The sequence below is a fragment of the Trichosurus vulpecula genome, chromosome 7 (genome assembly GCF_011100635.1).
Source record: "Trichosurus vulpecula isolate mTriVul1 chromosome 7, mTriVul1.pri, whole genome shotgun sequence".
Classification (NCBI taxonomy): Eukaryota; Metazoa; Chordata; class Mammalia; order Diprotodontia; family Phalangeridae; genus Trichosurus; species Trichosurus vulpecula.
In genome coordinates, this window is record NC_050579.1 from 238,507,430 (window position 1) to 238,534,778 (window position 27,349).

A 27,349-nucleotide genomic window follows, 5' to 3' on the forward strand; every position below is an offset into this window, starting at 1 on the left:
ACATATGATGGAAATCATATTGAAGATGTTATTTGTTAATATTCCAATTACATAAAATGTTGTTGAAAATTTCATTCATTTCATTTCTTGAAAATATGTATTTTTGCCTATGTGTCCAGACTTTAGGAACACCCTGCAGATATGAAGCTAGAAGACCTGGATTTGAATTCTTACTCCACAACTTACTGAGGATGTATCACTTACACTTGGGTCACTTAACCTGTAAGGGCCTCAGTTTCCTTATCTGTAGTTAGGTCAGCAAGCATTTATTAAGTAGTGCTATGTACCAGGTATTGCTCTTTAAAATGAAGGAGTTTAAAAATTCGATTTCTAACGACCCTCCCAGTACAGCTCATTGCATGACCCTAAGCGAGTCATTTTCTCTATCTGGGCCTCAGTTTCCTCATCTACAAAATGAGGTGGTTCTAGCTGACTTCCAATGTTCCCTTTAACTCCAGATCTGTGATCCTAATGAGCTAAATGAGGAAACCTGTATGCTCAACTTAAAAGGCCATGACTAGAAGCAGCATCAAACAGAGGGAGAGCATCAGAAATGGAGAAGCAGCAGAAGGAGGTGGGATGACAATAAAGGGTCTGAAGTGAACCATCTATCATCATTCACTCCAGCATGCTGTCTGTACAAAGACTCCTCTGGGGGCTCCCTGAATCCACATGGTCACAACATGTGTTTAGCTGCCCCCTGTCCTCCCCTGCAAGCTCAAACACAAAAGGACCACAAAGTTCAATGAAATCAATCTTTCTTCTCCCCTACTCTTTCCTGTCCCTTTCTAGAGCTTCTCTCAGCATGGCTTACCAGGAGGTAACCAAACTTGGACAATGTACATGGGAGGAGGAAAAAAAAGAGGAGTAAGCTGGGGTGAGTAGGAGGATGAGGACGAAAGGTTAACAATGATTCAATGCAAGCAGCATGAGTGAAGTCATTTACAAGGCTGCAAGATGAACTGCTAATCATAGGGGATCATAGATTTAGAGTTTGGAGAGACAATGGAGGTCACTGAACACAGCCTGCTCACTTAACAGATGAGGAAACTGAGGCCCAGATAGGGAAAATGATTCGTCTAAAGTTCTGTGGATAATAAAGGCACAGGATGAGAACCCAGGTCATCTACCTTCAAATTCCATACTCTGGACTCTACGTCTTTAGAGGGAAGGGTCTGATAGACTGTATGGGCTATCAGTTTCCTTTTCTTCTTTCTAGTATCATGAATACGAATGGATGGTGTGACCTATGGTGGCCAAAAAAAGTTAACGCAATATTAGTTTGCAGAGACTTAATGTCCCAAATAAGGGACATGACAGCCCTACTCAGATCACATATGGAGTGACTATGTTCATTTCTATATATCATATTTTAGCGAGAACATTGATGAACTAGAAACCATTCAAGGTTAAGCAACTAGGATGGTGTGGAGATTGGATATCAAGCTACTGGAGAATCCACTGGGCGAACTGAAGATATTTAGCCAGGAGATGAGAAGACTTAGGGTAGAGGACTTGAGGGACATAACAGTTTTCAGAAACTTGATGGGATGTCACATGAGAGTCTTATTCTGTTTGGCCCTAGAGGGAAGAACTGGGAGAGATAGGTAGAAGTGGCTGAGAGGCAGGTCAAAGGTCGGTAAAAGGAAGAGCAATGGGCTGACCCAGGAGCTAGTGGGTTCACCTCTACGGTGTCTTCAAGTAGAAGCTGAACGATAACTCACTAGGGATAGTGGGAACAGGATTCTTGTTTGGTTACAGGCTGTATTCAATTGCCTTGGGTCCATTTCAATTTTGAGATGCAATGATTCTTTGACACGTTTTGCCTATGCTAAAGCTGAACTCCAGATCATCTGATCTTCCATGGTTTGACGTGACCAAAGAGGATACCTCTCTTTTAAAGTAACTGAAGCCTAGGACCAGGTCAAAAACTTTAGTAGCATCATATGCTGGACAGTTTACAGTTTGAGATTCTCCGTCCAGAATGATAGTCTAGCAATAGATGCTCAGGCTTTTTATTAAGGGTTAATTGCATACTCCACCCATGTAAATGAGATCTATTGACAGGGTGGTCTCTCATCATCAGAAAGTACTGGGCAACATCCAACACTTGCCTTCACCAAATATTTACTCAGGGATTGAGCTCCACAAATTCTTGCTACTGGTGCTGCAATACCCCCATATAAGTTAGAATGATCACCTTATAGTTTTGCAGCAAGTATGAAAAAATGAATTGTGAGGATATTTAACTTAAAGAAGAGAAAACTTATGGGGGACATGACAGCTGTCTTCAAAAACTTTAAGGGCTATCATGTGAAAGAGATTAGCTCTATGACCCCAGGCAAGCCATTTAACCTCAGTTTCCTCATCTGTAAAATAAAGATAATACATAGGACCTATCTCCCAGGGTTGTTGTAAGAAGCAAATGAGATAATAATTAGAAAACATTTAACACAGTGCCTAGCATATAGTAAGCACTACATAAATGTTAGCTATTATTATTATTCTAATAAATCTGTTTGGACCTAGAGGGAAGAAGCATGAGTAGCAGGTAGTTGCTCCCAATAGGAAGAATGAGGATCAATAAAAGGAAAAATTTCCCAAGAGCTGGAGCTACTCCAAAGTGCAATGGGCTGCTTCAGGAGCTAGAGGTATGGCCATTCACTCTGGGAGTACCATAAAGGAGATTGCTGCTGTGTACAGCAGAAGTGAAGGTGACTTCCCAAGATGCAAACAGAGAGGAAAACCAAGTCAAGTCAAGTCCAGAAACATTTACTAAGCACCTATTATGTGCCAAAGCACTGGGGATATGAAAAAAGGCAAAAACAAAACAAAAGTGTCTCTGTTCTCAAGGATCTCAGAGTCTAATGGGGGAGAAGGCAACATGTAAACAATTGTGTATAAATAAGATACCCACACATACACACAGGTTAAAGGACAATTAGATGGTGCAGTAGATAGAGCACTGGGCTTAGAATCAGGAAGACTTTTCTTCATGAGTTCAAATCCAACCTCATACCTACTGGCTATGTGACCCTATGCAATTCATTTAACCCTATTTGCCTCAGTTCCTCATCTGTAAAATGAGCTGGAGAAGAAAATGGCAAACCACTCCAGTACCTTCACCAAGACAATCCCAAAATAAGATCACAAAGAGTTGTACATGACTGAAACAACTGAACAACAGTATATAGGATAAATTGGGAATGGTCTCAGGAGGAGGCACTAAAATTAAGGAGTATGGGAAGGCTTCTTGCAGAAGGTGAGACAATAGCTGAGACCTGAAGGAAGCCCAGGAAGCCAGAGACAGATATGAGGAGGGAGAGAGTTCCAGGCACAGATGACAACCAGTGAAAATGCACAGAGTCAGGAGATGGTCTGTCCTATACTAGGAAAAGAAAGGAGGCCAGCATCACCAGATCAAAGAGTATGTGGATAAGAGTAAGGGATAAGAAGACCCAAAAGGTAGGCAGGGGCCAGGTTATGAAGCATTTTAAAAGTGAAACAGAAGATTTTATATTTGATCTTAGAGGTCATAGGGAGTCACCAGAGTTTATTGAATACAAAAACCAAAAACTTCTAGTTTCCAAATGAAGACTGAATTTACATTCACAAAAGAGAAGTTAAATTGAAATAGGATGATATCTAAGAATAAACAGTGACAAGATGTAGGAGTCCATCAGATGTGAGGCTGTGTGAGAGAGAGATAACTTCATTAAATCCATCCACAAAATGAAATTTGCAAACATTCAACAAAAGGAAGTCTTAGCTTGAATTCCATTCTATCAAACATATACTATAGTAGGTATTTGATAAACATTTGTTTGGAAACACTATTTCATCCTATAATACTTCTAATACCCAACACCCATCTACAGGGCTCCTACACTGAACTCCAATCTATACAACAGTTCACGTTTATGTCTTCAAGGTTTGCAAAGTTCTTTACATACATTATCTCATTTGATCTTCACAACCTTGTGAAATAGTGCTATTATTGCCCCCATTTAAAGTTGAGGAAACTGAGGCTCATAGAGATTAAGTGACTTGCCCTGGGTCAGTAATTATGGGAATCAGTAATTGTCTGAAGAAGGATTCAGGCATCATTCTTCCAAGTCCAAGTACAGAGTTCTATCCACTATGCTAGCTGCCTCACTCTAGTGCTCTCATATTTTCTATGTTTTCATACTGCTACAGCCCTTTTGATTTGAACTCCTAGAGTGCTCTGAATTCCCTTCACAAATGGAAGGGAAATTTAGGTCCCTTCTTTGTAGAATATATGAAAACAAACAATCCATATGTCTGAATTTACAGCACTTTCAGCAGCAGCCATAGAACATGTCCACCTACAACTGAGGACCCTAGGTAACCACATTTCAGGGTGTAGCAGAACAGAAACCTACCATGTTTATGTAAGAAACTCCCAGGTTGTACGTTAGGAAAAGAGTGAAGAGTGACTGATTCCCCACTCTACCCTTTAAGTCTCTCCATCCTACATTGAGAGCATATGGCTACATGATCCATGTGAAACCTAGGAGGGAACACAGTCCTTCAGAAGAGGCACTGCCAGAGCATCGACTCTTAAGGGAGGAGACCCATTTGGAATACTGTGGAGTGCACATGTTGGCTCACCTGTGCTCCCCAGGAGGAAGCAGAACAGCCAAACTCCTTAGCCAGGCTGCTGCTGGCAGCCAAGGAACAATTCGATCTCCTTTGGTGTACACCTTGACAAAAAGGGCAATTCAGGAGAGGAACTAAGGGAGATTTTCTCTTGCACCACATTCAGAAGGATTTCTTGTTATCTTTCTCTTGGATGTAAAAAGGGAGAAAAAGGTTTAGTATTTATTAAGCACCCACTGTGTATCTGGCATGGAAATAGATGTTTTAGCCTAATGGTATTAGTGCCAGCCAGACTGGGCACTAGAAATTCTGATGGGATTCCAGATTTAATAATAGAGGTGAATACATATCAATGGTCCATTTGTTTTCTTTCCATAGCAGAGACTAAACAGGAACCCTATCCTCAAAACTAAGATCAACTCTGCAGCGATAAAGACAAACATCATTTGGAACATGAGGTTAAATGTGTAACACTGCTACTACTAAACTAAAACATGTAGCAAAAATCAAGACCAACAATTAATCAGTCTTAAATTCTTACAGAAAAAGCTTAATGATGAACTAATTCTTAATCTTGTTCCTTTTTTTTACTAACAATACATTTATGATCTATTATATACATATGTATAAAAATATTACATATGTACATATGACAAAGGAAGAATGACATAGTCTATAGAGAGCTGGGCTTGGAAGTTCAGAGGCCCGTTACTAGCTGTATGACTTTGAGCAAATCACTTAACCTCACTTAGGTAACTCCCTAGGACTTCTCTACCAAATCTTAGCTGGCTCACTTGCAACCTATGCAAGTAGAAAGAATTCCCACCCTAGGAAATTTCTCATCGTGTTGAAAAGTCAAAAATCCTTTGGGTATTTGAATCATAAATCCTTAGAGTTCAAACATCATGGAGTCAAGAGACCCAGGTTCAAGTGACAGCTCTCACACCTACTAGCTATGTGATATTGAGGCAAGTTTCTGAGCCTCAGTTTTCTTATCTGGAAGTTGGGACCATACTGTTTAAAAGCTTCTCTTTGGAAGGTAGGTAAGCCAATATATGCACTCCAGGCTGACCAATCACCAGATATGGGTCCTCTCCAGCTTCATCCCTGATGGGCCCTGCTTTGGTTATATTTCTTTTAAGAACCATATACCTAGGTTTCATACGGATGCTATGGTGATAGGGAATTACCTGATACTTTCTTCCAGCTTTATATCCTATGATCTACTCCACCCAACCCTGGCCCATTTTACAGGTGAGTAAATCGATGTTGCCAAGAGAAAAGGAAGTACCTTACCACAACGTTAATGAATGGAAGATCTAGGACTAAGAAACTAGGTGTTCAGGCTTATTTATTAAACAGACATAAGTTGGTTCATCCCCAAAAGATCCAACTGTCATACAAATTCCTAAGGATCAGTGATCACTTTACCCTTCCCTCTAAAGGAAACTCAGTACGTGCCTAATGAGTTAAATGGCTCAGAAGGCAACCTTACAGACAATTAGGCTGGGCAGTGAAGGGGGAGAAAACGCATGGCAGAGCCAACTAAATCTGCATAAGGAGTTGACAGACAGGATGTAGTTACCCTGACCTTAAAATGTGTTTGTAGTTTTGACAAATTACATGTTTCTTACTGGTTTGGAGGAATAGTTTTTTTTTTCTTTTAAGAAAAAAAAAAGATACCTCCACCCACCTAGAAATGCAGAAAAGTCTCTGTACCTTAGATGGGTGTGTCATCACTCAGTTCTTCTTCCCACCCACATAAAGGACCTGGGTGACATTTATGCAAAGGACAGAAGAATGTCAGACTTTCACACTACTCCCAGAAAGGAAAACTTCATATTCATTTTTGCCCATATGTGACTCCTTTCAAGAATTCTTGACTCAAGATTTCAGAGGGAAGTGGCCCTGTAATAACATCTCTTCTGAGAATAGTGCCATATGGTTTTAACAGAGGTTTATTTCCTGAACCAAGAGAGGACTGCTGATTCTCAATCCAATGAAAATAATTATGCAGACAATTTCACTCTATTGCTTTCAGTGGAATCCATTCTGTGTGGTCTGCACATGCCTGCTGACACCTTCAAAGAGACAATAAGCCATTTTCAAGCACCATACCCTTAATGGGTGGTATATCAGGTGAATTTCCTCCAAGATTAGCACCTGTCACACTGTATAAGGTATTTTGTTGATTACCACATGTTAATTTTCCTGAAGGGTCAGTCAAAGAGGACAAAGAGGCCCAGCAGATTTTGGGATAGGTATCAGCTAAGTATCAATCATACATCACAGCAAACTTAAAGCAAAAAAACCTACCAACTACCAAAAAGTCATCATCTCCTCAAACCCTGCAACAGTGTTGGCAAATAAGATCTTCAGGCTTCACATCCTGGTTTCAGAACTTGAGCATAATCCACCCACAAAGAAGGGGGTGGGGGGTGGGGGTGGGTTGTGGATTTAAAACCACTCCCTTGTGTGAAATCTAGGCAACATTCAATGGCTAACCTTGAAATAATCAAGAGAATAGGAAAATAAAGTCCTTTTCAGTTCAGGAGCTCAGCAATATGAATGCTATAATAATAAAGTTTTAAACCAAGGAATACAGAGATTTAAAAACATTTTCGAGGGAGATCGCCCTTCAAGCTAGAGGGTATTCTCTTAAGAATAGCCAGGGCTGATCCACTGCCAGACTGCCCCCTGCATCTACTTGATTTTTATTACAGCAGCTAGTTTATGAAATGAACCAATTCGCCTTTTCAGATTATTAAAACTAATTAAGTTTGAAAACATCCACAAAAACTTGTATTCTTTATTTTGCTAATTTGCTTGCAGCATTAAAGAACGGTACATGTTTCTTCTTCCCCTAACCTTTTTGTCTTTTCTCCCCCAGCTTAAATCAGAAAAGGAGGGGGGGAGAGAGAGAGACAGAGAGAGAGAGACAGAGAGAGAGAGAGAGAGAGAGAGAGAGAGAGAGAGAGAGAGAGAGAGAGAGAGAGAGGGAGAGGGGAGAGAGGGAGAGGGAGAGAGAGAGAGAGAGAGAGAGAGAGAGAGAGAGAGAGAGAGAGAGAATGTGGGGGGAATCCTATGTAAGTCTCTTTAGATGTTCACAAAGTTTCTGCAGAGTTGAATCAAAATCACATATTTCTTCAGATCAAAAAAAAAAGAAGTAAATTAAAAGTAAACAGTGTCCAGGCCCACAAGGTCAGATCAGAAACTAGATACAAGCCGGCAACAGTATAACCACAAGACAGACCCAAAAGCTGTTCCAGGACTATTTTCTTGAGACTGCCTGAAAGCCTTGCCAAGGAACCGACTGATACTGCTGAAAGAATGTCTTCTGCAGCTGGGCATCTGGGTTCTATGATGGACAGCCCTACCCTGTGTGTGTGGCCTGCAGAACAGAGTTGAAGACTGGAGGGCGCACCCGACAGAACAGAAGGAAATCCAAGCATGAGCTTTATTCTCTCTCTCTCTCTCTCTCTCTCTCTCTCTCTCTCTCTCTCTCTCTCTCTCTCTCTCTCTCTCTTTCTCTCTCCCTCTCTCTCCTCTCTCTCTCCTCTCTCTCTCCCTCTCTCTCTCTTTCTCTCTCCCTCTCTCTCCTCTCGCTCCCTCTCTCTCTCTCGCTCTCTCTCTCTCTCTCTCTCTCACTCTCACTCTCCTCTCCTCTCTCTCTCCCTCTCTCTCTCTCTCCCCCCCATCTCTTTCCCCCTTTCCCTCTCTCATTTTCTCTGTAGTTCTCTCTCTTCCTCCCTCTTTTATTTCTTTCTTCTTCTCCCTCAATTTCAATATGATATTCATCTGAATGAAGTATTCTCTTTTCTGTTCTTGCCCCGCCCCCCATCACATTTTATCATTTGCCACTTCGAATGCCTGATTCTGGTGTCTCCTTACTCGTTGGGCCAAGAAATCATACTGCTCTCTTTTATTTTCCATTTATAATCAGTTTTGCATCTTGTTCTTGTATGCTGGCCAAATGCTAGAGCTTTCTTGTTTCTAACAATCTAGGGGAATGTTTAAATAAAAAACACACTGCAAAATCATGAAATAACTTAAAACAAAACAAAAAAATGGACACAATCTAGCCATGCAGTTGAACTATGCTACCAAACTGGTTTTTGCTGAACATTTTAAGTCATAAAAAAAATGTTTATTTTCCTTTATTCATCAAATGTATTTGACACACAGCACCAAGGTTTTGCAGTCAACAGTTTTTACAAATACAAAAATTAACATCAACATTACCAAATTACACCAGCCCAGAAGTGTCATATTAATGTTTAAGCTCTTTAGGGACAAGGTCTATGTCTAATCTATCTCTTTTTTCCATCTCAGCACCTTGCACATATTAAGTTTGTTGTATTCAGTTTAATTGATGAAATTCTATTAAATAAGGAAAAGATACGAAAACTGTACTACAACCTCACAGTAAAAAATCATTACTCAGCAGAAAAGGAAGAGAATTCCCAAGAAATGGATTATTAATAGAAAATATTTGTCCCCAACGTGAATTTCAGTCAGGACATCACTCTGGGAATATTCCAGTTAGTCTAAACTGCCATTCAGATAAAGAGTCAATTAATTAATCAATGAGCATTCTTTAAGTGTGCACATCATATTATACTGGGCATTCAGGATACAAATAAAAAAGTGAGACACTCCCCACCCTCATGGAGCTTACATTCTACTGTAATCAGGTTGCTGTTATATAATCAGTTGCATGTTAATGCGACAATCACCATGGGTTAGCACAGAGGTAACAGGGTAAATAGAGTTAGACTTGAAGTCCGAAAGCCCTGAGTTTGAAACAAGTCACTTAACCACTCTTGGCTTCAGTTTCCTCGACTATGCAATAGGAATCACAACTGCACAGGGATGTTCTGAGGCTCAAATGAGGGAACATATGGAATATATGCTTTGCAAACTTTGAAGTGCAAAATGAATACTAACTATTACGGTTATAGAGGCTTGTCACATATAATGCTTATTTCTTTCATTTATGTGTTAGAATACATAGCTGTGGAGTTCCATTCCAACTCTCCAGAACTGGATTCAAATTGTGTCTTAGATGTCTATGAGCTATGTTGGCCCCAAGCAAGTCACTTAACTTCTCTCAGCCTCAGTTTCCTCATCTGTAAGTTGGGGGAGATGATAGCACCTACTTCACAGGATTGTTGTGATGATCAAATGAGATATTATGTGTAAAAGTATTCTGCAAACCTTAAAGTGCTATAGAATTGTTAGCTAGTAACTATTATTTATTAAGTACTATGTAGATTTGTGCAGAAGTAGCAGCCATGCAGTTTTTGTGGCACCTTGAGAGCTCAAACCGAACATATTCCACATGAAGCTGAAGGAAAGCAAAAAAGGAAAATGCTGTGACTTTTGCACTAAACAAGGCAGAAATGAAATTATTTAATGGAGCTAGTCCACAAGAACCAGAGTGCAAACCTAAACAATGGCTGTCATAGGTTCTTTCTGCCTTCCAATAGCCTCCAGATAAGTGGCTTTCTTTCATCCTCTGTCCTAACTTTTGGTTCATATTCTGTAATCTACACCATTATAATGACTTCATTATTAGCATTATGTAATTCAAAATTAAATTGTAATTGTGGATCTAGAACTATAATCATGTAATCCATGGGATGAGCCCACGTAGCCTCCTAAGAACATTACTAGGCAATCCATGACCTGAATCAGCCAAGTTTTTATGGAAACCTTCTCTCCTTTAAAAGCCACGTTAACTGCACCCATAGTGAAAGGGAAAGCAAAGGAACTATTGTGTAGCACTGCATTGCAGATAAGAAGAGGAAAGGGTATGGAATCCTTAAATACTATCAGAATATTCACTCCATGAAGATAGGAAATATGTCTAATCTAAAGTTTATACCTTCTTTAGCACATTATATAATGCTATGCTGATGGTTCACACTTAAATTTACTGAATTCCACTGACCATTAGCATTGCATGAATCTAGACCCAGGGAATGGTGATCCCAAAAAATGGACTCTGTATCCCACAAAAAGGGCACCCAGTTTACAATACAGACTTGGCCTCCAGAAAGAGGCTTTTCCTGACCTGGAAACTCAGCAAGCTCTTTGCCTCCTTTGCACCCTTTTGGGACACTTATTACTTCCTTGTGTCTTAAATTATCTTTTCACATAGATAAGTCTTTGCTCCCCCAACTAGACTACATTGCTCCTTGAGGGCAAGGAGCATGTCTCATGTTTCTTTATATTTCCCACAGGTCTATCATAGTAGGCCTTCAACGAGTATTGATGGATTCAACTGAAATCTGGGCTCCTCTATGTACATCTAGGGTTTGGGGGAAACCACAAAACCATCTGGGTCTGAAGAGAGAAAAAGAATTGTGCCAATTTGCTATTTCGTTTAGCCATAATACTTTTGGGATGTCTTTACAGGACCCCTATATTCAGAGTAAAATATTTCATGTATCAACAAAACATACATGAAAAGGTGTTACGTTTCTCATCATTCTAAATAGTAATGGCAGTTCCATTGATTAGAGCCTGTGGACTGACTAATTATTTGGTAAATGAAAACAGGACTGTCAAAATTACACATGGCCAGAGCACAGCTATAGTAAGATTGACTGGAAAAATAATATACATTTTTTTTCCAGTGGCAGTGGTGGTGTGCAGTAGCTTAAATGTGTTTTTCATTGTTGGAAAGGTCTGATTTCTTTCATACGGATATTATTAGTAGGTTGGTGGTAGTGGGGGTGGCATAGAATTAAGATGACAGAAGATGAAACCATAGTAAAAAAGATACTGCAAAAACATTTTAAGTTTCCCTTGTTGAAGATTTTGGCCCCCCTGGCTCTTTGAAGCATGGATGGGGTGGGTATTTGGGGTCTCCTAGTTCATTTTATTGAAGTAGAAATGCTCAGAAAAGTTAGGAGCGTTCTGTTTTTTTGGCTATCTCCCTTACTTTTTAGAATGCATACCACACATGTTAAAAATGGATCTTGAGGAAATTATCCATAGTGGTTTTGAGGCTTTGAATAAGGGAGCAACAATCAGGAAATTGCATATGCACCCTGATTCACTTTAAACATTGATTGAATTCCATGATTACAGAAATCAATGAAAAAATAGAGATAATTTTCACATTTTCCTTCAGAGCATTTGAATCTTGGCAATTTTTCTTCCAAACTCTTATCACTGCATGGGCCTTGATCTTGCTTATAAAGATGTCTATGTGGACTCCCATTGATAACAGTTTGTTACAGAAAAGACTACTGTCCTTTACATGTGTGATTTTGGCATGACATTACTATTCATGATATGAAAATAAAAGTAAAAGTCATCATGAAAATTGACAAATTTTAAGACTTGAAATTAAACCCATTCTTTTTTTTCTTTTTGCAAATTTTCTTTAAAATTTATTCATACTCCTATTGATAAAGAAATTATAAAAACAAATCGAGATATATAGTATACGACTACAATGGAGTATTGCTGAGCCTTAAGTAATGACAGCAAAGAATGCGCTGAAGCATGAAAAGACATCTATAAACTGATATACGTAAGCAGATGTAAGATATGATAGTAAGTAGAAGTAGTTAAGTTGTAAGCAAATGTAAACTGATGTAAATAAACAGAACCAGGAAAACAAAATACAGAAAGCTACACAAATTAAAATAGTTAAGAAGAAACACACAGAAAAAGAAAGAATGCCACATAATTGTAATGATCAAGTTTGTCCTGGAAGAAAAAGAGAGGGGACCATTTTTCCCTTCCTTCTCTGTAGAAGTAGGGGACTATGGTTGGGGAGCATTGCACATACTGTCACAGCCTTAGGTGATGTGTTAGTTTTGGTAAACTATTTTTGTTTCTTCTTTCCTTCTCTTTTTTTTCATTTGTTACAAGAGCTGTTTCTCTAGAAATTATGTTGCTTTCAGAAATGTTCTTCAGAATCTCTCTGCTTCAATGTCTGCTTCCGTCTGTCCAAATGTCTATCTCTATCTCTCTGTCTCTCTTTCCCTCTCTCTATCTCCCCCTCCTTTTCTCCTTCCCCTTAACATTGTCAGTCACATCTTGTAGATTTTCTGGCATAGTTCCAATTGCAAGAAAAGTATTTTTTTTAACATTGTTCTACAAAAGGACTATCTCATGAAGTACAGGTATCTCCAAACAGGCAGTTTAGCAATTTTGGGACAGACAAGACCAGTCCACCTTTTATTAATAAAATATAGTTGGTGACACAAATGAAAAAAGCCCCAATTCTGGTTTTTGGTAGAGAAAATGTGATTACCACACCAAAGCTAGACTTTTTAAAAAATAAGAATTGAACTTACTTAGTACTGGGCTTAAAGAGAGAAGAGACAAAAGAGAAGAGCCAAGGGGTGGGGGGGAAGAGAGAGAGAGAAACAGAGAGAGAGAGAGAGAGAGAGAGAGAGGGAGGGAGAGAGAGAGGGAGGGAGAGAGAGAGGGAGGGAGAGAGAGAGAGAGGGAGAGAGAGTTGAGTCAATTTCCCTGGCTCCCAGCACATCTAAAAGGAGTTGGGCGAAAGGGTTCACCAAATTGGCCAACTGAGCAATACCAAAGTAATCACTCTCCTTTGAAAAATTTCAGGGTAGCTTTTAATATTGCGGAATAAATAATAGTGCATGGAAAAATCACATACGCCTATCCCCCCCCCCCAAAAAAAATCAGCCCAGTGAAATCACCTTGTGATTTTTTTTTTGGATTTGAAAAGGCAGAGGTGGGAGGGATGGCCTGAACATTCATAATCTGATTTGTAATCTTTGTAATTGAAAACTCAGTTTAAAGGACAATGACAAAATTAGTCACCCTATTATGGTTTGTTATAATACATTCCCAGGAACCTTTTAGCAGAGGTAGGGCAGCAAGCAAACAAAGGATCAAAGTTTAAAATAACAAGAGACATGGACCAATTATGAAAAATAGATAGTGATTATGTAACTTTTGTTTTAAGCTTTGAGATGCTGCTTTAACTGCCAAGCACACACATAATAATAAGAGCTCACATTTATTTAGTGATTTACAGTTTTTAGAAAGTGCTTTCCTCCCAGTTCTCTGACATAGGTAATACACTTAATAGGATCAGAGGAGTTTGAGCTAAAATAAATATCCATCCAATTGAATCTCCATTTAGCAGAGGAGTAAGCTGAGGCTCAAAGAAGTGATCCAATAGCTTCCTAATTGATCTCCCTGTTTCAAGTTTCTCCCCTTTATAACCCATTCTCTACACAGCTGCCAGACTGATATGCCTAAATCTCACCCATGTCATTCCCTGCTTCAGAAAATCTCGTGGCACCCAACTGGCTCTAAGAGGAAACGTAAACCCTTCTGCTCAGCACTGAAAGCCCTTCACAGTCTGGCTCTGGCCTGTATCTATCACCAGGCTTATGGCACATTATTTCCCTTCATGCATTCTGTCTCCTGAAAATTTGCCTACCTGCTGTTCCTGACACAAAACATTCCATCTCTTATGTCCTTTTTTGCACAGGTTGTCTGTTACACCCAGAATGCTTTCCCTCCTCACCCCTGCCTCTTAAGAACCCTTTGCTTCCTTCAAGGCTTAGCTCACATGCTGCCTCCTATGTGAAACATAACTTCATTCCCCTGACTGCCTTCACCTCAAAAATTACTTCGTATTTATCAAGGATATATTTAGCATTTACTTATCTATGTACGTCAGGAAGACCTCAGTTCAAATTCTGCCTTACTAGCTATGTGAGCTGGGAAAGTCACTTAACCTTCAACTGCTTCAGTGTCCTCATCTATAAAATGGAAGCCATAAGAGCACCTACTCCCAGGGTTGTTACGAAGATCAAACAAGATAACACATAAATTTTTAGCATTTTGCAAACCTTAAAATACTATGTGAATGCTAGCTATTACGGTTAACTTGTTCAATCTCCTTCTCTGGACTTCTTTAAAAGCAAAGTCCAACCAGATAGCCTGGCACTTTGAGCTATCCAAACAAAACCTTTTCAAGTGCATGCTATCTTTTTTTTGGGACATCAGCATCTCCACCAGGGATTATGTTCTAGTGAAAATAGCACCTCTCCGAAGACATGATTCAGATCCCATCTCCATATCTAAATAGCTGTGTGACCTTGGGTAACTGACTTCAACTTCAGTTTCTTTTTCTGTCTAGTAGGTTTGATAATACCTGATAATGCCACAAGTTTTTTAGTGAAGATCGAAAAAGGTAATAGACATGAGAATATTTGAAAAGAATAAAGCAATATAAAGATCATGGGGTCTTTCTCTCTGTACTTCATACAAACCAACAAGTGTGTAGAAAGGAAATAGTATCAATCTGATATCATATAACACTCTTAGCTACAGAGTCCCTTAACCATAAGCAGAGGTAGAATCAGTGTTTCTTTTTGCATTTAGCAGGCTTCTGGACACTTCCCTCCTCCTAAAAAAAGAACTTGTTTGTTTTTCTGATTTAATTGTCTTGTGGCACTATGGCAATTTTCCTCATTAGCAACTAAGTATTAACAAGTTGTGAGAGATATACATTGGTACTATCTTTCAGAAGAGCTCCAAGTGCTTTGTCAATATAAAGTAATCTCATTGCCCTGGGTGGAAATTTTTGCCATCTATTAAAACAAATATCTTAGTACCTGCTCCCTGGGTATGTCATAAGAGCTGATGTAATAATGTTTATAAAAGCCTTTAAGCTCATTGGAAGGAAGAGTCAATATAAATACTAACATTATAATTATGGTTGTTGCTATCACTACTATTACCATCTGTTTGAGGCTAATGGTAAGAATTACCAACAGCAACTAGTAGAGGTAGAAACTGAAGTACAGAAAAATGCAGGCATTTGTTTTTAAGATTTTGGATCCTAGAGGGCCTGGAGTCAGGAGGACCTGAGTTCAAATCTGGCCTCAGACACTCGACATACTTATTAGCTGTGTGACCTTGGGCAAGTCACTTAACTTCAATTGCCCTGCCTCTCCCCCTCCCCCTCAAAAAAAATTTTAGATCCTTATATAGCCATAGGAATTCTGATACAAGAACATAGAAAGACCCATGATAAATTTAGTGAAAGGAGAAAAGATGATGATGATGATGATGATCAACAACATTTTATTAAGCTTCATCTCAACCAGGAACTGGGCTAAATCCTGGAGATATAAATAAAAGCAAGCAAGACAGCCTCTGCCCTCAAGGAGCTTATGTCATAATAAAGAAAGACACCACATAAATGGGAGCTATAAAGGAGATGAGGCATATCTGTGGTTTAGAAATAGCTGGGAAGTGATATGGAGGCCTGATTCTAGGCAAAATAAAACAAAAACCTCATCTTTCAGAGCCCATATCGTTCAAGGGTCTGGTGGGAGGGAGGTGAGGAGGATGAGAAAGATGCTGGAGCGGAGGCGGCATGTTTGGGAGTAGTCATGAAGTACAGGTATCTCCAAACAGGCAGTTTAGCAATTTTGGGACAGACAAGACCAGTCCACCTTTTATTAATAAAATATAGTTGGTGACACAAATGCAAAAAGCCCCAATTCTGGAGTTAGAGGAACAGGGTTCAAATACTGCTTCCTCAATGGTAATAACAGCTAGCATTTACATCAATAATCAATCAATCTTTATTAAGTGCTTACTGTGTACAAGGCATTGTGCTAAACACCCAAAGGTCTGTAGTATGCTTTATCTCATTTGTTCCTTGAAACAACTCTGGATACTGCTGTTACCCTCATTTTACAAATGAAGAAATCAAAGTTGACAGTGTAAGAGACTTCCCCAGCATCACATAGCTAGTAAGTATCTGAGGGAGGATGTAAATCCAGGTCTACCTGATTCCAAGTCTGATATTCTGTCCGTTGGGCTACCTAGCTGCCTCAATATGATGAGAAGCTTGGATCAAGATATCCTCCAAGGTCCCTTCCAGCTCTAAATTTACAATCCTACCTGAGGTCCTACCTCAAACTTAGGCAAGGATTTATGTGGACCCAATATGGTAATTGACAAGAGGTTCCTAAAAACAGGTTGATTGGAAATTGTTGTGACTGATAATATTGATCCACTGCATTACTGAATACATAGTTCAGACCCCTCAATACCATCTGACAAGAAAGCCACAAAGCCTCAGGAAACAAATGGATTAGGCATGGTTGTTGTAGCACTGAGATGATTTTGCTGGCACTGCCTCCCAAAATTCCCCTGAGATCATAACAGGAACTTCGGAATGCTTGCAGTTTCAGTAGAATGGCCACAGAAACTGACTTGGCCAGTGTTAGAAAAATGTCATAACAGTGACTGACCTTATTTCAGAGGCATGCTGCTCTTACCAGTGCCACAGGGTGAAATTAGGAGGAACCATAGAGATGATTTAAAAAATGCAAGAAACAAATGGCATCTAAGCAAAAATATCTACACAGTACAAAAGAAGGAAAATCTTGTGTACCACAGACCGACCTAACATTCTGTTGGGGGGTCTCAAGTAAGTTGGGATGTAAGGTAATCACAGTACAAAGAGTTACACCAGACATTTGAAAAGATGCCATGATCCTAGGGTGCCCATATTAGGTGTGAAACTTTGAGACTGGTATCCAAAACGAGCCTGTGTCTAGACAACTAAAAAACACTAGGTCAAGACTCAGTCAATTAGGTGTCTGTGGCTGTTTTGAGGATGGTACGGTGGAAAGAGCCCTGGCTCTGGAATCAGAAGACTTAAGTTTGACTTCCACCTCTGATCAACACTACATAGGTATCTTTGAGCAAGTCATTTCCTTAACTGTAAAATAAAGCAGTTGGATTTGACGGCCTCTGAGGTCCCTTCCATCTCTAGAGCTATGATCCTATGATTGTATGGGAGTAAGATGTTAGTGTAAATGGGGGGAAAAGGAGCTGGCTGTACCATGGTAAAATCTATCTTGCTCTATAGATAGCAATAAAGTATTTAAAGGAATTAATTCAGACTATTCACTGAATGGTCAAATACTGAAGCTGAAATATTTTGACCACGTAATGAGAAGACAGGACTCATTGGAAAAGACCCTGATGTTGGGAAAAGTCAAAATGAAAATGGGATGGCAGAGGATAAGATAGATTTTGTTGTTGTCGTTTAGTTGTTTTCAGTAATGTCTGACTTTTTGTGACCCCTTCTGGGGGTTTCTTGGCAAAGATACTGAAATGAATTGCCATTTCCTTCTCTAGCTCATTTTACAAATGAGGAAACTAATGCAAACAGGGTTAAGTGACTTGCCCAGGGTCACACAGCTAGTGTGAGTTCAGAGTTGAACTCAGATATTCTTGACTCCAGGGCCAGCACTCTATCCACTGCACCACCTAACTGCCCTGTGAGATGGATAGATAATGTCACAAAAGCAAAGAACGTGAGCTTGGACAAACTTCAAGAGACAGTGGCTAGAAGAACCTGGCGTCTGGCGGTCACGAAGGGTCAGACGTGAATGAACAACTGAACGACAACAACAAAAGGTGCTTGGACTAGATGGTCTCTGAGGTCTCTTCCAGTTTTAGAGCTATGACCCTCTAAAGCCTATTATTCTATGACGTGCACATTGCAGGAAGTGATTCCTTCATTTTCTGTGGGAACAGCAGCATCGAGTGATGCTGCGACAACAGCCCAACCTGGTTTTTCCGGCTCTGATGCCTGTCAAATCAAGGCTACAAAAATCTGGTTTATTGCAGCTCATACCAACCTACCAGTGCTGTAGATATGGCTTTAGAATCAGATCTATCCAAAATGAACAATTAAAACGGAGATAAAAATTCTCTTACTTCCTACTATTCCTGTGTGGGCATCATGCCCTATTAAGGAGAAAATAAGTCATTTAAAAGAATAAGTTAGGGAATTTATTTTGGTTTGGCAACTTTATATATTCAGTAGGCACTGAACTTTGTGGGCTCCTTCCTTTCCTTGGAATGTTGACTTAGAAGGCCACCTGTCTCCGATTTTCTGAACACTTTTCCAAATTCAGGACCTAAAAGCCCTACCCTTGGGAAGCCATCCACCATATGGCTAACATTCTGGGTCCTTCATCTTGCCTAGTCCTGTCTAAAAAATCCCAGAAAGAGATAAATTAGTAAGAACAGAAATATTCCCATTAATTTTCTTAAATTACAGGGCAAAATGAAAGAGTTGGATACAAATATTGCACTCTGATGTCTCAAAACATCTGTGACAGGCCCAGGAAAGACTCAGAAATGAAACTGATTAGAAGCCAAAGTAAAACTTCTCAGATGGATTTGTTTTCCTAACCTTACCAGGGAAGATTAAATATTAGAAAAAAATAATAAAAATAAAATTTTAATGGAGGGGAGAAAATAGCTATTTTGCATATCTGTACAAATTACATGAAGCATTACATCGATTCATTCCTTAGGTGTACAACTACAATCAATTTATTGGCAATATAAGAAAAAAAATCAACATTTACCAAATGGAAAAAAAAAGTTGGAAGGGAAAGGATTGTTTTTCCCCAGCTTGAAAGGAAGAGGGTTAAAAATAAATTTTTAAAAATTAAAAAACATAATGCTGTTCTTTCAATTCTGACTAAATGTGAAGTTCACCTTTTACCATTAATGTAATTCTCTATGCCTTGTTCAATTCACTCACCTTTTTTAAACACTTGAGAATGGCATAAATGCTTCCTTGTCAAGTCTTTTCCTTTGCTTCTGTATGGAAAGGTTGTATTTCCATTGGAGAGTAATGGTATGTATTTTATTTCCATTGGAAAGTAACAGTAGGTATTTTATTTCCTGTTTGCTGGGAGTACCAGAAGGAAAAAAAGGCCAAAGAACTGACCTATGAGACTTTTGGTAAAGACATGCTTCCTTTCTCTACTGCCTAACTCCATCCCCTCTTTTTAAAATTGAATGATAAATCCTAATGGAAATAGAAATTGCTTCTGCTTTATTTCAGATACAGAAATTGTCCCTGCTCTGAAAAGCTGCCCATGCCTATGAGGAAACTATACCCTTCCTGCAGATCCAGATGGTAACGACTTCAGTCATACATTCTGCCAGCCAACACAAGTCTGAGGGTTAAACAAGCAGTTTGTTCTCTTCCTTACATACATACGGAAAGACAATACTACACTATAGCTCATAAAAAAATATTTTAATTGGTGATGATTTCCAGACAGCTATGTCAAAATTAACTTGCAGTCCATGCCCACTGGCTTAAATTTCATTCATTTGGGGTCCAATTATTTGCCTCGGAAGGGGAAACATTTCCTTCTATACACACTGCTTTCAACATCGAAAGCCATTGCTAAAAATTAGCCTCAACAACCCAGCAGGCTGCCTCAAAAGCCAAGCCCAAATCCATCTGTATTGATGTCAGTAACAAACAGGCAGCTTTAAAAACTCTATTTTGAAAAGCAACATTTGTAGCAGTCCTATCTGTCACTGGAAAGATACTACTGAAGCCTCAGAGCCCTAACTTGTGTCAAGTTACTTAAAAGCAGAACCTGAGACATTAACAAACACTACTAGATAGCTTGTTTCCATGCTTCCTGAAGATTGTTTTAAGTATCCCATCAGCTCCTCCCAAAGTTCATTTATGTATGTGTTCTACTCTTATCTAAATCTGAAATCCCAGACACACTCAAAGGTGGCCTTCCTATATATCCCTTAGTCTGATAAACATTGCATTAGGACATTACTACCACCCACACACATGGCTAATGGGATGACTTTGACGACTACATCACATCAAGTTATAGACTATTGTAAAGACTGCTGGACTTGGCCTCAGAACACCTGGGTTTGAGTCCTGATACTGTGTAACCATGGCTAAGTCACTTAACTTTATGAGCCTCAGTTTCCAATAAACTGTAAATTGGAGATGCTAACACATTATCTACCTTAGAGGATTCCTGGGAGGAAAGTACTTTTTTGGGCCTTAAACTGCTATGCAAAGGTGAGTTATTACCACATCCACTAACTTACAGCTGTTTAATTATGGCCTAGAACTTCTACCCTTCTTAGTCATGCAATAGGCATTAAACTAGCACTTCTCAAAACAATATAAAGGGATGAGTGGGTGTCAGACATGACAGAAAATACACAGACCATTTTTTAACCTAAAGGTAAAAACGTTTCATCTAGTTCTGGGGCTCTGCATACTATCTTTTGTCACCAGGTACTCTAAGTTAGTATCAAATGCACTGGAAATTCTCTATTGTGTTCAAGGCTAAAGGCAGGAATTGTGCACTGAGGAAACCTCCAAAACAGTTATAGCTCATATAACCTCTAGGGAGAGGGGTTCTTCCAGCTGAGGCTAGATATCCCCAAATTGGACAATGTACCCAAATGTCCCAGAGTGGTTAGAGGGTCAGGCTGTTTCCAGTAGATGGAAAATTCCTATTGTGTCATTGAGAAGCCCTGGATAGCCTAAGCACCAGCTAAATATATCACCCTGAGCTAGACTCGTGAATTTAATTGACTGAAATTCCACCAATCATGCCTCAAAGGCAGGTCACAACAGCCATACTGGTGACCTATGAAGACAGATATTACAATCCAACAGCAAAGAGTAAAGATTTAAGATGGTAACAACCTCCAAGAAACAACTGCATAGACATTTTCATGTCAGGGCCCAGATTCCTGCCTGCTTTCCCAGATGTTCTAAAATCTGACCACCCCGCCTTCCCTCCCTACCCAAAGTGCTTCCTAATAAGAGGAAACTGAGGGTGGGGAGGTTAGGAAGGGCAGGCTAAATGCCTCTACTGAACAAGGCTGGTCCACTGAATTAGAGTCAGAAAGACCTGAGTTCAAATGAAACTTCAGAGACTTACTAGCTGTAGGACCCTGGTCAAATGATTTAACCACTGCCTGTCTCAGTTTCCTCAAATGTAAAATTAGGATAATAATAGTACCTATCTCCCAGGGGTGTTGTGAGGATATAAACGAGATGATATTTGTCAAGCACTTGACAAAATCTTAAAGTACTATATAAATGCCAAATATTGTCATTATTATGTAGATTTCTCTGCATAAAAATATTCCCTAATATCCTAATATAATAGATCCCTCTCTTCATAAAATGTCCAAAATTACCACCATTATAGAGAAGACAGTCAAAGCAGGTTACTATTGCCAGCAGGCCAACTGTCAAAATCTTCAATCTCACCAGTATAAGGAAAGAAGGCTTAGGGGTAAGACAAGGAACTGGTTAGGCTCATTTGTAACTCTCTTAAAGTAGCACAGTTTAGTCTTCAAGAAGACCTAATTGGGTCATCTTGGAAAGGACTGAGAACAGGGCCTTGAGGGATGGACCAAGATACTGGATAGTCATGATTTGATGGAATAAGCACTGAACTAGGTTTTAAAAAGACTTGAGTTCCAGAAAGAGTCATAGCTACTGATTTTGCCACCCAAGGTAAGCTCCACAAAATGTACCAATAAAGAAGCACAAGACATATGCTCAAGTCAATTCTTTAAGATAATTTCAGTTGACAATGAGAAGACCTCAAAATGAGAGGCTCTATATGGGGAAAGAGCTGTTTGGAGGGCTATTACTGGGGAAGGAGGCAAAGAAAATATAGCATACTCGTCTGATAGTGTCCTGTTTTAATTAATTATTCTTGCTAATTAGGTGCTAAACCAAGTATTACCAATGATGGCATCCTCTCAATTTTGGTAATCTGGGACAAAGCCAAGTTGCTCCAATTTGGCTTTTAGTTCTGGTTAGTTCTGGTTCTGGTCACTGCCGGTTACTAACCATGATACCATAACAAGTCATTTAATCTCCTTGAGTCTCAGTTTACTCATCTGTAAAATGAAGGTCATACCAACTCTGCCTTGTTCACAAAGATGATATAAATTGGTGGGGGCTTTGGTAACCAGATGATAAGTTGGTAGAGAGCAGAGACTATATCCTATACTTCTTTGTATCCTCTATGCTATCTATCACAGTGACTTATAAATAGTAGACACTCAATGAATTTCAGGTTTCATGTGTGTAGCAAGGGAGCTTGAGTCCTAGGGTCAGATCCTTTAAAACTGCCTACTGGATTTGATGGGGGGTGGTACTTTTTTTAGTCTAGACCAACAATGGTGTGCTCAGGCTAGGAGTTTGAAAGTGCTTGGGAAGGATGGTGGCTCTAAGACAAAAGACCAGAATTCAACAAACAGGAATCTTCATTCTAAAACACAAATCAAAGAAATGGCAAGCTTGCCTTCACGATGATACAGCCAAATCTAAGGGACATTTTTGCTCCCTCCTCCTCATAACGGCCTGTGCTGTTATGACTTTATGAAACCTGCTATATTTAGAAGTGCTGGTAGCCCCATCGAGTCAAAGGAGGTGTTTTCTTCTTATGAAATCAGTAATTAATAATGTCAAAGCTCTAAGTTTGCTTTTTGTTCCTTACTCAAGACCCAAGTCTATTCCTTCACTTCCCACTCCACCCCACCCCTACCTTCCTTTACAGATTCTTTCCTTCTATGCAGATTGGCAGATAAATTTCCAGATGTCAGGTTCCATATTCTTCTACCTCAAATGGGATAATATATAAAGTCATTTGCAAACATTGAAGTGCAGCATAAATATTAGCTACTATTATTATTAAGATTACTGCAATAGTTTATTGTTGCTGGCCTCCCTGCCCCAAATTTTTGCTCTGGCCTTCCTTAACACTGAGAGACAAAGCTTCTTAAAACTGTTTTCATCATGTCGCACACCTGCTCAAGACTCTACAATAGCTTCCTCTGTCTGATTCTCAAGGCTTTCCATAACATAACCCCACCAGGTACCCTCCATTCCAATCTGGCATGCTTTTTCACCATTCCTTCTCCATGCTCTACTCATACCCATCCTCGTGCTCTTTCCATTGAACAAGAAAGCTCTTTGTTTCTATTCTTCCACCCATCCTACTGATAATCATTTCTGAAGGTTCAAATCCATCTCCTCCAAAAAAGCCTAACTATTCCATCCCACATAAATTTCTTCCTTCTTTGAATTCCAACTGCACTCACAACCAATACCACAGGGTAGTCTTTAAATATCTCCCTAACCAGATTTTGGATTTCTTGAAGGTCAGAACCTGACTCTTATTCCTTTTCTGTCTGTCACACCACTTTGCATTGGGCATTCAGTAAACTGATTTGGGATATGGGAGATCCCAGAACAAGAAAGAAGTAGGGTCAAGAATATCCATCAGTCACAAAGTGAAATGAGCAGAACCAGAATATTGTACACAGTAACAGCAATACTGTACATTGATTGATTGTGAATGTCTTAGCTATTCTTAGTAGTCCAATGATCAAGACAATTCTAAAAGAATTATGACGGAAATTGCTATCCATCTCCAGAGAAAGAACTGATGGAGTTTGAATGCAGATGGAAGCATACTTTTTTTTAAACCTTATTTTTCTTGGAGTTTTTTTGTCTGTTTTCTTTCACAACATGACTAATATGGAAATATGTTTTGCATGACTGCACATTATAATCTATATCAAATTGCTTGCTTTCTCAATGAGAGGGGCGGGGAAGGAAAAAGGGAGAGAATTTGGAACTCAAAATTTAAAAAAAAAACAAATGTTAAAACTTGTTTTTATGTGTAATTGGGAAATAAAATATTAAATTTTACATATATGCATATACACACACATATATAAAGCAAGTAACCAAATAAATTTCCTTTTAAAACTTAAAATATATATATATATTTATATATATATATATATATGTATGTATCCATCTGTCATTTTAGGTAAGCTGATACTGTTTCTATCCTCTAACATTTTAGTTTTATGATGATAATGAAAATGAGAAGCAGTATGGATTCAAAGATCAAAGACTGACTTGGAGTCAAGTAAAACTAGTTTTAAGCCCTGCCTCTGACATACGAATCAATCAACAAACATTTACTATGTGCCAGGCATTGTGTCTAGACTAGAGAAGCAGACTGAACTTGCCCAGGGTCACACAGCTATTATGTCTCTGAAAAGGAACTCAATCTCAGTTCTTTTGGGTCTCTTGACAGTCTCCCAATTCATTATACTACCCCTCTTACAGTAGGAGAATACAAAAGCAAAATTAAAACAATCTCCTTCTGCCCTCAAGGAGTTTATTGTCTAACTGGTGAAAGAGGAAGAACAAATCACTTAATCTTTCACTACTCCAGACAACCATCTAAGACTCCCAATTTCAGAAGAGCTTTCTATCTAAACCAGTGGAGGGAGTTTCTACGCCTGGATGGAGTTCCCCTTACTGATGAAATCACAGGTTTGGACCAAGTGAAAATGAAAAACCATGCTGCATATGTATATGAAGGAGCATACTGCTAACTGTCAACATGCTGAGGAAGATCATGGCAAGAGCACAGCTCCCAAATGCATTTTTTCCTGAAGGAAAGCAGAGTAAGGGTTGAGACTAAGTGGATAGAATAACTGGAGAAGATCTGTTCGTATTAGTTAGTAGATTATAGATCAAAAGCAGGACTGGAGCAGGGGTATAGAAGGAAAAGAGAAGTGATTTGGAGCTAAAGACTTATCAAGATTTAGAAATAGAGAAATCTGGCAACTCTTCTCTGCCTATGCCAAGGGTATTTATAAAGGATGGAATGTGGACCTCAAAGAATCGCCATTCCCATCCTCCACTATCAACAATACCAACTAAAGTTGGCACTAAATAGCTCAAGCCAAAAAGAGCTTTAAGAAAAGGGGGCAAAATTGGCAAACTACCCATATAGCCAATCTTCCTTTAGCATTTCATTCCCACTCTCTCTAGATTACTAAAGGCAAATGTTTATTGAAAAAGTAAAAAATGTGAAAGTTCACAGACTCACTGGGCTAACTGGAAGGCTCTGTTATGGGTTTGTTGTTGTTATAATTTTTAATGGAATTTAGTTTATACTAGAGAAAAAGGAAAATAATCAACAAACTGTTTCTGGTTGACCTGATTTATTTGTGTGGGAAAGAAGGATCAGTAACCACCGGTGGTTACACTATACATTGCTGGCACCGAATAGATATGCTGTATTACCATTCAGATACATATACACATTATTACTGTGAACATTACTGGTTCCTTGGTGATCCAATGTTTCTTTTAAATTACTGTGTGTGATTGGAATTGAAGCACAGACTCTAAATAGTTGGGCTAAGGATTTGAGATATTTAACATAAAGCAGTTCAACACATTTCCAGTACCTGGTTTTTTTAATTTCCCAGAAATGCTAAGTGCATCATCTATTCTTATTTACATTCCGGAGTAACTATAGAGATCATCTTCATATGTTTTAGTCTGTATCTTTAGGATTCCTTCCCATCCTTTCCAACACAGGGAATAATATCTTCTCTTGGAACCATCTGTGACAGTTACCTATGGGGAATGGGGTTTGGGGTAGGGGGAGGTAGGAATATCCTAAGACCAAGACAGCTAATTTACTCTTGTCATTGACCACAAACCCTCCTCTGTGGACCCACAAATATTCTGTAACTCTTTAAGGTATTTGTTTCTACTGCATTCCTGGTAGTTTCAGTGCTTAGGACAGTACCTAAAAAATTAATAAATGTTTGCTGACTGACTGACTAGTAGTCTAAAGAAAACAATTTCCTGACCTAGAGGGACTAAGCCATAGTTGCTGCCTTCCTTTTCTCACTGCTGACTATTCCTCCTTTCCCCATGTCATTTGGACTTCCCTGATATGTGGAAGTCAAAAACTAGGAGGGTTGGTGTCAGGATTTTTTCTTTTTAACATGCTCTGAATTTTCAAAAATAAACCTCAAATTACATTTCCAGGTAGGCTGAGTGGGCAATGGTTTGAAAACAAAGCATATGCCAGACAGAATGCTTCTGACTTTCCAGACATCCTGATAAAATGAGGATTATTATAGGTTTTCAGGATTTGCCCAGGGTCCTGAATCTGGGACCAATGTTCTATAGCTTCTTCGTGGCTCTAGGAATGGGAGGATGGGAGTATCTGTCAGGGGACCTGTCCTCTGCCCATTCCCCACCCCCTAGTCCCAAGTCTGGTAGCTCTAAGTGAAAAATAGGAGAGAATAAGAAACAGCTCCACCCTCTGGTTCTGCTGTCCCTGCCCTGAATCCCCCTCTTCTTGGAAAAGGTTCGAATCACCCTGCCTTTTCCTTGTTCCCCTGTGACTGAAGCAATGGCCAAGGACCTAATCTGAAGGTGCTTGATGGCCCTTCTCTTAGGTTTAGGCTACCTAATGTAATCTCTCACTTTCCTCTTCCAAACAAACAAATAACCCACACCTCCAAATCTTTTTAAACCTTTCTCCTTAGCTTGCACTTCATCTCTAATCACTTTCCAAACAAAAGACTTGTAAAAACTGGAAACCTTCTAGGCAGAGCCATCTGACAAGGCTCTAAGCTGGACAAGGTGAATTAAAACTGTGCGGATGGAGTTTTCTCCCCACCCCTCCCTTTTTCTTCCTTTTTTTTTTTAACTCTTTTCAGCTGGAAGCCTTTCTTTCTTTCCCCTTAAATTTGGTCTGAGGCACACTGAACTAATTTTAAAATGAGGATGTTTTAAAAAAAGACATTAACCAAAAACGACAAATGTGTGTGCATATGTGCAAAGATGTGTGTGTGTGTGTGTGTGTGCGCGCACACGCGCATATAAAGTATAATGATTTTCAGCAGAATTTGCCTTCCAAGGTTCAGTGTCTGCATAATGAGCTATTTTTTTGGCGATAGGAAAGAAGGAAAACACACTCAGTTCTCATCGCAGGGTTACTGTATCAGATATAAAATTTGCTGTGATGTGTTGCAA

The 27,349-nt window shown here is 39.3% G+C and overlaps 1 protein-coding gene across 4 annotated transcripts in view; it reads right to left on the reverse strand.

Annotated features, from left to right (window-relative positions):
• Positions 1-27,349, reverse strand: part of RUNX2 (RUNX family transcription factor 2) — a 276,455-nt gene that overhangs the window by 89,044 nt on the left and 160,062 nt on the right. The gene's annotated exons all lie outside the window — the stretch shown is intronic.